Raw genomic sequence first — 10,930 nt, forward strand, 5'->3', positions numbered from 1 at the left:
GGGCGTGTTGTTTTTTTTTTGTTTTTTTGTTTTTGAATAGCCATGTATCATGCAAAGTTTCAGTTTCAGCTTCAGCTTCCAGATTTTGTTTTTTTTCTATCTCTTTATTATTTTTTTTAAATTAAATTGATGGCAGAAATCCAACCATCTATTCAAATGTACAATGTTCTTGGATGAGTTCCAATGTTTTTTCTAATATCAAAGGAAACTGAGATTGGGATTTAAAATTCAAATCCATCAGTTGGTTTAGTGCTATTTTCCATAGGACTTATAAAAGTGCTTTCCTGCTTCAGCCCTTACGCACAGCACTATGCTGTTTTATATGTGGGTCTGGAGGACACGAGTTACCCCGAAGGTTGATATGTCTTTGGTTTGTTTTTTTTTTGATCATTTTACTGTTGGTAGTGGTGGTGTTTTTTCTGTTTTCTTTTCTCAAGTGAAAAATGCAGAAAAAGTATCATACTCCCATGTACGAAAGTAGTTTAACTGCCTTGGAACACTTCTACAATAAGCCCCTAGAGGCTTCTTTTTCTTTTCTCTCCCCCACTTTCTTTTATTTTTTTCCTAGCAAATAGTTGGCCATTTCCTTACTTCTGCTTATCTGCATAGACACAAAAATTCAGGTCTCGCTTCGTTCTACAAAAAATTTGATTTCTTACACTGAAATAATTCTAATTTCTTACCTAGCTTGATAGAAGACGGGTAAATACTCTAAAATGCTTAGTTAATTATTTGATTTCTGAATCAAGTTTTGCCTCTTGGGCTCGGTTCTTCCACCTGTGTAACCCTTTTAATGATGTTATTTCAGTTCAAGCCTAAGTTTGACAACCTCTTGCAATTTTGCTTTATTCTACAAATGAGCAGGTGCTTGATGTCTATTTGAAGTGATTTTGAAGCCAGACTTCTTTCTACTGAGTACTGAGCATGGAGGTTTCACCTTAAGTTGGAGGTAGAGCAATTTCAGACAATGTGTTATTTTTAAGTTGTTTATACTCTGCCATCTACTGAAGTATGTATATATTTTTTTTCTATTGAACTTTGACAACCAAGAAGGAGGCATGGTAAATCCTAAGGATTATCAATTTTTAATGCTACATTTTTGTAAGAATGACAGTAAAATAAAATAAGTAAAAAATGCAGAGATAACTATGCTGAGATCATTATGCTAGAGAGCTGGTAGAGAAAAACTTACGCCATTAAACTCCAGTGCTTTAAAGCTGTATTTTTGTCTCCAGATTTCTATATATGGGAAAAGCCTCTGATGACACCAAAACTCTCTGAAACAGAAAGTTGAGCGGATTCAGCTTTGATTCTATTGAGGCTTGAACTGATTTGAAAGAAAGTCAGGTAACCAAGTCTTGATGCTAATATAAATTTCTGGATATGTTCAGAGTTTTAAATCCCTGAGATGATTCTCTGCTTTCCAGTTGGTGCCAAGATTCACCTGTCAGAAATGTTTTAAATGTGATTTGATTATTGTTTCCCCCTCACTGGGGCTTTCTTGAGTTAGTGTAAAATGTATTTTTCAAGAGTGGCAGTTTAAAATCTGGAACTGTAGCTCATTAGTTAATTTGGACAAGGGCCACAGTCTGATTTTCACACCAGTATTAGCCATACTTCTCTCCTACAGCGGTTCCACTATACTTCTCCGCAGTTACTTGAGGAATAACCTATGTACGTATGTTAAAGGACTCAAACTATATGCAGTTGCTGAAATGCATTGCTATGTCTGTATGTGTGTAAGAGAATAAAACTGGAAAATAATAGTGCAATATTTACAGATTTTTGGAGAAACAGAATTTACTGCACCTGAATGACTTGTTGATGCATTCTGACTTATAGGTGGTCCTGAGTGGAGCTGGGATTTGGACTCAATCCTTGTGGGTCTCTTCCAACTTGAGATATTCTATGCTTCAATCATACCCAACAGAAGTATGCAGTAAGGTCTGCAGATATTCAGACCAAATGATTTATAGCTTTTGAAATTAGTGGCTCATCTCAGTAGTTCATTCAGATTTGTGCATGTAATGAAAGCCTTAAAACACATAGTTGTTCACCGATGAGAATAATTTAGGAGTATTTGCTGTGGTGCTTTACCTGAAGACTTGTCCATTAAAGAACTGAGAGGATAGGTTTTTTTTTAAGATGCATGAAGTGCTCAGTTATTTTCTTTCATATCCTAATAAGCATTCAAATTATGTTGTTGTTATACTGTAAAATGTGGCATAATTTTATTTATTGAATAGCTCTCCTTTTTTTCCTATATCCTAGCGATGAACAGAAGTACCAAACACTACTGAGCCATTCACTACATTCTGACAGTATTACTGACAATATCTTATTTTCCCCAAGAATCAACTGAAGCCTTATGGAGTAGCACTGTGTTTGTGCTCTTAATTTCTGGGATATAAAAAGTATCCAGTGCAAGTAACATTAAAGAGGGTGTAATTATTGTTACCGCTTGACTTTTCAGGATCAACTATAAACTGGAAAGGCAAAGGACAATAGAACGGGGCACTTCATCACTGGCTGTGGTGGTGAAATTATTCTCAGCATTTTGTCCAACACGTAGGTAGGTGCTCAAAAATATCGTACATCTCACTGGTCACCATTCTGAGCCATTCACTTATTTTCAATGACCTAAGTTGATGAAAAAGGCACAGATCAGAAAAACTATCATTAAAGAGGAAAACTGCAAATAAATTAAAGAATGTGGAGAAGAATAATGGTTGGATAGCTTGTAACACAAATAGTTTAGAACTTTTTAATATATGATGCAGGAACGTCCAGTATCTGAAGTCATCTAAAACACACGTTAGAGCTGGACTAATACAAATTGTCTCAATTTATTAGCACTACTTTGCTGATGTGAAGAAAAAGTTTGACTGAATTGAAATAGAAAATACATGCTTTTATTTCTTCCAAATTCATTTGTTAATAATTCTAAAAAAAAAAAAAAGTTAATAAATAAACAACACAGAGAAGTAGGTCATAATAGGAGAATAATTTGTCTTTATTTGTATTTCCTTTTTTCCATCTATCATAAAGCTTTATTAGAATTTTCATTTGAAAAATTCTAAAGCAAAATCTTTCAATTAAATAGTTGCATTTCAGAGTTGTGCAGCCTTTCCAGTACTGTTGGGATGGTCATGCTGGGTAAATATTATGTGAAAAGTACTCAGAGAAGCCAGATCCAATTGAGAGAAATGGGTTGTTTATTTTAATTTTAGGTACAGACAAAATTGAATTATCTTAAAAATCGCCACAAATAATTTGTCATGTTAGTTAGGTACTTTCTTCCTTGCCCTGTCATCAAATCTAATGGCTCTTTTTTAATTTATGTTAGAAATACTGTGGAATAAGGTAAATGCCAACTGTAATGATGCTGTTTGTTATGATGAAAACACTGAGGGAAGGAAATTATGTTTAATGCATCAAAGCAAGAACTTTCAAATAGGTTATTTCAGCTACCTTGATTTAGTATTCTTCTGGGGAGAAAGGAATGAAGGAAAGGTAAGAAATTCTCACTGAAAGAAGCTGTGGAAACATGCATCATAAAGATCTGCTATTGGCTGTTAGATTTGGAAACACATTTTTCTCACAGGCGGATATAAAAATTATTTCAGAAACTTTTAAATATATAACATCCAATCGTGTAATGACTGAATTTTGCTTTCTAGCATAAATAATTACTTGACTTTGAGTTAGAAGTAGTGATTCATACAATTCTTACATTCAAAGCTCATCTTTCTCTACCAGGCTCTTAATTTAGTTCTAATAACTTTTTTTTAATTTAAATTATTGCACCAATAATTGTATTGGACAGCAAATCTTAGGCAAGACATGAGCCTGAGTATATTTTTCAAAAGATCTGTGGAAACAGCACGCACTATAGCTCAGGTCTTGTGTTACAACAACTTCTCAAATGTTTCCGGGATTTTGAAAGGTAAGTGTGATTTTTGTCATGTTACTGCCTCTGCTCAACAAAAAAAAAAAAAAAAAAAAAGTGTTCACATGTACTCTGAAAGATAATGGATAGTTGGATAGTTTTGGTGTGGAGTTTTCTCTGATGGAAACTGGGAAATCTCATTTTCCTTGGGTAGTCAGAATGTACTGTGTAGGTGTTGTCAGCTACTTTGCCTATGCATTTTGTGCACTGCCACAATGAAATCTTAATCTTGTTAGAAATCCCAACATAACACTAAAGATTAGTGTAGTAATCTAGTAGTATTATAGTAGTAGACTAGTAAATAAAGACAGTGGAAAAGTATGTATAGCATTGCAGGTGCCATCTGAAGTTTAGTAACTAGCAGTGCCTTCACTATTTGTATTTCACAAATAATTCAGTCATATTTTTGTTAAAACATCAAAGTTAACCAACTTCCTGTTACCTTTTCCAAGCAGGTGAAAGAAATAAATGTGTGGGATGTTCTCTTGTTGTTGAACTATGGGCTCATTGAGCAGCAATAATTCTCTTTTTCAATATTAAGTTTTTTTGACTCTCTCTTCCACTGTCTGTGGTAGTACAGACTTATTTGATTCTAGTTCTTGCATGATATGAAGCTAACAGACAGTGTGTGACATTTCTGGTTCAGTGATGACTTCTCACTGGCCTTTCTTTCATACTGTTATAGTCAAACTCTCTTCTCAGCAGCAGTAAGTAGAATGAGATCACTAAAATGGTTTGCTCTTGGTTGGCTCTTTCACTCCAAAATAATTTGAGTCCTTCACTCATTTAACACAAAAAGGCTATACAAAGAGCTATTCAGATCTGAACTGTGTCTTCAGGATGCTCTGCCATCACTCCCCTGTCTTTTAGAGTTTTTCTACAGGTTTCCCTCCACTATAACACGTCATACACTCAAAGATAGTTCTCCATCCTTTCTGGCTTCTCCTCTGTGAATACCTTCCTTGATGACTGCTCTATTCCATTTGGTGGCTTCTCCACTGAACATAATCAGCTCTCATTCTGATTTTATTATTACCTAGACTGGTGGCTAGAAAGAGCCAAGTCATAAATACGTACCAGGAGAAGAAGCTGGGAAGGTGGTGAATGAACATCAGATAGGATATGCATATTGTCTTCACCAGCTGCTGAGCACTGCCTCTGCATTTGACATTCAAACCCTACCAAAGTTCTTCACTTATCTCTTGCTGTAGTGAGTCCTCGCCTATGCTGCTGTCAATAGAAGGCAATAATAAATAACGAATGTAGTAGAGGTTTCAGACGTCAACATGTCTGCTGCTCTTTCTTCCCCCATGGGTTTTCTCTACTGTTTGTGACTTGTTTTTTTCAACTGGCGTAATTGAAATCTGGCTTTGGCAGAAACTGTCTTGCATCTCCTTCTCTATGGGAAAGGAATGGAAAAGAGAAGAGTGCAGTAAAATACATGATTCTGAAATATGGAGAACAGAAGGAGATAAATTGTAAAGACCTCATGTAGCACTACCTTCTGCTATTGCTACATGTACAGTACGACATTACTAGGAGGAACGAGGAAATCTAGGAAGTGGAAAAACTTGCTAAATGGTAAAGAGGGAGTTTGAGAGAAAGAAAGTGAATAGATGGGTGTTTACAGAGACAAATATGGACTTGGGATTAGAAAAACCAAGGAAGAGAAGGAAAACTATTCTCTGGTACTCTTCTAAACTAGATGAGATTTATGTTTTATGTATAAAGATATTTCAGAGCTTGGTATTTTCTCTGGTGCCAACAAAAAGATCAACTCAACATCATTTTTCCTTCTGTTTTGTTTTCTCTCTTTTTTTTTTTTTCTCCTCTTCAGATCATGCCCAAGAAGTCTTATCACTGTTAAGTACTGCCATCTCCCTCTTGTAGCATAATGTTTTTTTTAAGTGAGGAGCACGAAAGGATGGCTCAAGAAACAGAAGAGATCAGTAACACAAGTTTAAAGGGACTTTAAGCCTACCTCAGCAGCAGTCTCAGTTACTTCACTCTGATAACACTGGTTGCTCTAAGGGTTGACTTAATTTCATAACCACTTTTTAAGTTTCGTGGGCTAAAGGTAAGACATGAGCTCTCAACTGAATGCAATAACAATGTAGTTTCTCTTTAAAAAAAAAAAAAAAGACTTTCAAATCCTTGCTGTATGCTGAACAAAATTTTTGTATTTATTTTGCCCAGTGGAATAACTCTTGATTATGATTTGACATTTGTTCCTTTGTGAGAAGATATTCAAGGCCACCACAAGCACTGGTGAAATGCAGTTAATATTTAATGTTTTGTTTGTTTGTGTATGACCAAATTAAATTATTTCTATCTTCACGTATACATATTTATATATGCATATACATATACACACTTGGAGACACATACACGTTCACACATTACAGTGATAGAGAAACAGAATGAAGAAATAGGTGAGTAACACTTTGCAGTTGGCAAAAAAAAAAAAAAAAGTACCAATTTAGTCCTCAAAATATTCCATTAAATAAAGGAAAGATTAACACAATTATTCAGCAGTGGTGACATAGCCCAAGAGTGTACGTTTCACACAAAGTATGACAGGAGAGATGGAATTATTGCCTGGGCCACTACTTAAAATTCAAATGGTCCTATTAACCTGGACCTCTTCTATTATACAGAGAACCTTTGAGTTGGCAGTAGACTAAAGATTTCATATAAAGGTTATTTGGTGGTCACTGAAGTCTATTTCCTAATGGACAGATGTCCTCCTAACACCCTTCCGGATGACTTCTTGTTTGAAGCTATGCCAGGTTAAGCAAAGACTGAGTAGACATGTCAACTACAGTAGCCTCTTAGAGCCTGGACACTAGGTCAGTGGAACATTCGCTTGTAGCACATAGTCTGTACATAGGTCTATCAGTGGATTGCTTTACATCAGCATTTTGAGAATATATTTTTCCTCAAGATTACAGCAATATAAGGTGTGGAATAATTTGTAAATTTATCTTTCTAAAATGGGAGAATCTAATTCTTGTTCATACTTAAATAGCATGATAGAATGGAACATACTGTCCTACATAAGTTAGGCAGTGGAAACCTGTGGCTGATTGTCTTACTATCATTAAATATTTATCTGGCTAGCCTTGAGTAGACTGAGCTTTATGGTTAGGCAGATCTTTTAAAAACCTATATGACAATAATCATAAGTAGCAAGACTGAAATTAATATTAATGATGATTTTTTTTTTTTCCTCATCTCATGTAAATTAGAAAGCAGCCCAGGAATTTTATCCTTACATAGAGATTCCATACCTGTGTCAGTAACTCACTGAAATGCCCCTCTAAGTAAGGAGTTGCCTATATCAATCTGATCGAAGATTCTATTTTGGGAGTTGAAGTTCTTGAGGATATTACATGTTCCTGCACTTGAAATATTAAGTTACTATTTGTTGACAAAACAGAACATCCAAATATTATCTGAAGAGAGAAAAAAGCCTACTCTTCTGTGTAACCATAAAGAAACATGGAGATTCACAAAATTACTGTTAATTTCTCTCTGTCAGGCGTATTCACTTGAAAAATGATCCAGAAAGACCTGAAGAATAAGAACCTGCAGTAAAAGTGAAAACAAATGACATTAAGAGTCCAGAAATAGAAACCAATCTCAGCAACAGTCAATGGGCCTTCCTGGCATTTCTCCCATGCTCAGATGGCATCCGTAACAATTTAGGTATGACTGTTACATATTTGTAATTGATGGTTCTCTCCTGTAACATACGAGCAGTTCCTTCTAATCCCACCCTGTGGTGAAATAATATTGAACTGTCTTAAGAAAGAGAGGGGAACAAATTAGAACCAAGTAAAAGAAATGCTATTTTTCATGGCCAGTTGGCACTGATGAAATTCACTGTAACAGAAGGTCACAGAGTTTAATACTGTCTTTTTCTTAATGTTATTTTCTTAAAAATCTGAAAGAACTCTTAGGAATTAGGAATTGAACAAACAACTTCCCAAAGATAATTCATGAAGGTTGGTTAAGCTGATCTCAGATCTGTTTGCATGGCCAATCAGCTAGGAGAAAGAGAATAACATTTTCCACATGAAGCTTTAGGTAAGTGAAAGGCACGTGAGACTTCTGTATTTATGTCTTTCCTCAGAAGCTCAGGTCTCAAGTACATAAAGGAGCAGAGCGTTACGTGTAGACAAGAGGAACCATGCATCAGATGGACACATTTTGTTTTCCTGCTGCATTCGTTTTACAAGAATATCTTTCCTTCGTTGCTTCTCTAGTGGTTGCACTAACATGTAGCACTGCAAGAGATGATTAGAAGAAATATTAAGCGCATCAACCATTAACCTTGTAGGTAGACTGCTAGGAAGAAGACGATTCCCTGTTGTTAAAAAAAAAAAAATAAAAAAAATTGGTCTGTATTGATCCTTCTCTGCGGATTCTAATGGTGGAGCTGAAGTGATGCTGACATAACTGAGAGTATTTTGGGAGGGAAATTGTAGTGAAAGAAGAGGAGCTAAAAACCATGAAATTTAAGTGTCCAGTGAGCCTAGGGCAGCATTCCTGATGTCCCAGGAAATGTGCTCATAACTTATTAAAGTTTGCATTGGCTCAGGTCTGATTAATAGAGTCCTTTTTAGAATAATATTTCCACAGGATCAGTAAATTCTGTTCTGGATTTTTTTTTTCCTGATTTCAACTTTCTGTAAGAGCTTAGCATATATTGATTAGAGGAGACCATTATCCTTTTTCAATTTTCTTTTTTAATACCTTGAACAAATTATGTAGCACAAGATTTTTCACTTTCTTTGTATAGATGACACCAGTTTGTGGTTATAATGAATAAGAATTGAAGAGAATGAAAGGTAGGAAGTACTAATGATTTTATCTCTGTGGGGGATGCATATTATGTCAATAATGTGTTCATTATTTAAAGTGAATTTACTTAAATTTATGTTTTAATTTTACTTCAATCTCATTCTTTTCAAGCTTTCAGGCAGTGTTCTTTGCTACTGAAATTATTATTCAGAACTATACTTAAAAAGCATTTTTATTAGATAGAGGGTATTTGTGAACTACAAACTCTTGGCTGTGCCTTCTGTCCTGTTAAGTATGTCCACATTCTTAAGTGAAAATTTCCATTTAGTGTGGCCAATTCAGGGTACATTTGCTGGATGCTTTAAGTAGTCTTTAAGGATAGCTGGCTGCTAGATAAGGCCTCAGAATTCTTAGTATTATCTAAACTGAGGATTAAAAAGTTTCAGTTTTCCAAAGGTTTTCATTACATTTCCTACTCTGTCTGCTCTGCATTGTACATTATTAAAGAGTACTGCTCTGACATGCCCCCCAAAGAAGCAAATTAACATTTCTTGTGAACTCTGTTCTTTTGTGGAGAAGTAATAATGACTCAAGCAACTCCAGAAGTTTTTCAGATGAATCAGAATTTATTACTCGTAAAATTAATGCCCACTGCACTCACTGATATTGTGCATGAACTATCATTTATGAAAAAAAAAAAACCCACACCTTTTTGTACAATTTACTGTTATTGGTAACAGTGACTTGCATCGAGGATGTGAACAAATGCATCATGTGAAGGACTCTTGCTCTAGCTTTTGTTCTCTTCTGTATCCCTTTCTTTTGTCTCATAATATTAGTCAATTTCTTACATCTTTTAGAAGAGACACAGGCTAGCCATTGAAAAGGGGATGCCTGCCTTGAGTTCTCAGGATCTGGTTTGAAGCCTGTATTCACCCGCCAGTGTGGTTGTAGAAGTAGAAATTATTGCTGGCAGTTTATTTACGGATTTGATTATAGAGTAGTCATAGAATCTTAGAATTGTTTAAGTTGGAAAGGATCTTTAAAGGTCATCTAGTCCAACTTCCCTGCAATGAACAGGAACCCCTACAGCACTATCAGGTTGCTTAGAGCCCGTTCCTACCTGAACTTGACTCTTTCCAAGGATAGGCCTTCCACCACCTCTCCGGGTAATCTGTTCCAGTGACTCACTACCCTTATAATAAAAAACAAAAACAAAAACAAAAAACACTTTTTCCTCATATCCAGTCTAAATCTTTCTCTTCTAGTCTGAAACCATTTCCCCTTGTTCTATCACATCAGACTCTGCTAAAGTCTCCCTTCTTTCTTATATCCCACCTTTATATACCGAAAGGCGGTTATCAGGTCAATCCGAGTCCTTCTCCAGGCTGAAAAGCACCTGCTCCCTCAGTTTGTTCCCTTAGGGAACATGTTCCGACCTTTGGATCACTTCTGTGACCCTCCTCTGGACACACTCTAACAGGTCCATGTTTCTCTATCTTGCTCCTTACACTGACTTAGTATGTGTTACTCATTCCTCTTGAATTAAATATATAAATTTATTAAGTGTACAGGTGTGCTTGCTAAGTAGTTCCATGACTGAAAGGAACGATAGGTCAGGTTAGACACAAATATGCAAGTCAGATACAATTAGCTTAGCTGAAGTCTTATATTTAAGGAAATGCCTTCAGAAAGGGTTGTTTATAGAGAGATGATCTACCTTTATTTACAATTCCACTAAGACTATCAGATCATATGTATGAGTTCAGAGCAATTCTTTGACTTCTGCATCCTGTCTCTAGTATAACTAGATGTAACAAGGTCAGAGGAAAAGCACGATAAGAAACGAAGTTGGGATTTGGACTACTTTATAAGTACATTTAACCAGTCTGTGCAATTCTTGATCTGTGCAATGGGAACGTGTATTTAACTACAGCCAAAATCTGAGAATTAATTGGTTAATGAATTCATAGAATCCTGAGCATGAAAAGTGCACTGTGAATATTTTCCCATAGAAATTTCTCCAATACCTAAAGAGAGAAAGAGGGGGGGGAGGGTGGAAATGAATTCATTGCTTTAAAGAATAGTGATGATTCCATCAAGAACACAGATAATTAAAATCATATTAATAGATTTTTAGGTCTTCATTTTCCCCTTGAGGCCAGGTGTCCCTAT

The 10,930-nt window shown here is 35.6% G+C and overlaps 1 long non-coding RNA gene across 2 annotated transcripts; it reads left to right on the forward strand.

Annotated features, from left to right (window-relative positions):
- Window positions 1–418: 418 nt before the first annotated feature.
- On the forward strand, window positions 419–10,016 carry LOC104910672. 2 transcript variants are annotated; one of them, XR_002114277.1, is made up of 4 exons: window positions 419–1,347; window positions 2,474–2,572; window positions 5,787–6,026; window positions 7,491–10,016. It is a non-coding gene; the product is annotated as an uncharacterized LOC104910672 (long non-coding RNA). The 2 variants fall into 2 exon arrangements; XR_002114278.1 differs by having other exon boundaries at window positions 2,474–2,568.
- Window positions 10,017–10,930: the final 914 nt, after the last annotated feature.

The sequence above is a fragment of the Meleagris gallopavo genome, chromosome 4 (genome assembly GCF_000146605.3).
Source record: "Meleagris gallopavo isolate NT-WF06-2002-E0010 breed Aviagen turkey brand Nicholas breeding stock chromosome 4, Turkey_5.1, whole genome shotgun sequence".
In the NCBI taxonomy this organism is placed as follows: Eukaryota; Metazoa; Chordata; class Aves; order Galliformes; family Phasianidae; genus Meleagris; species Meleagris gallopavo.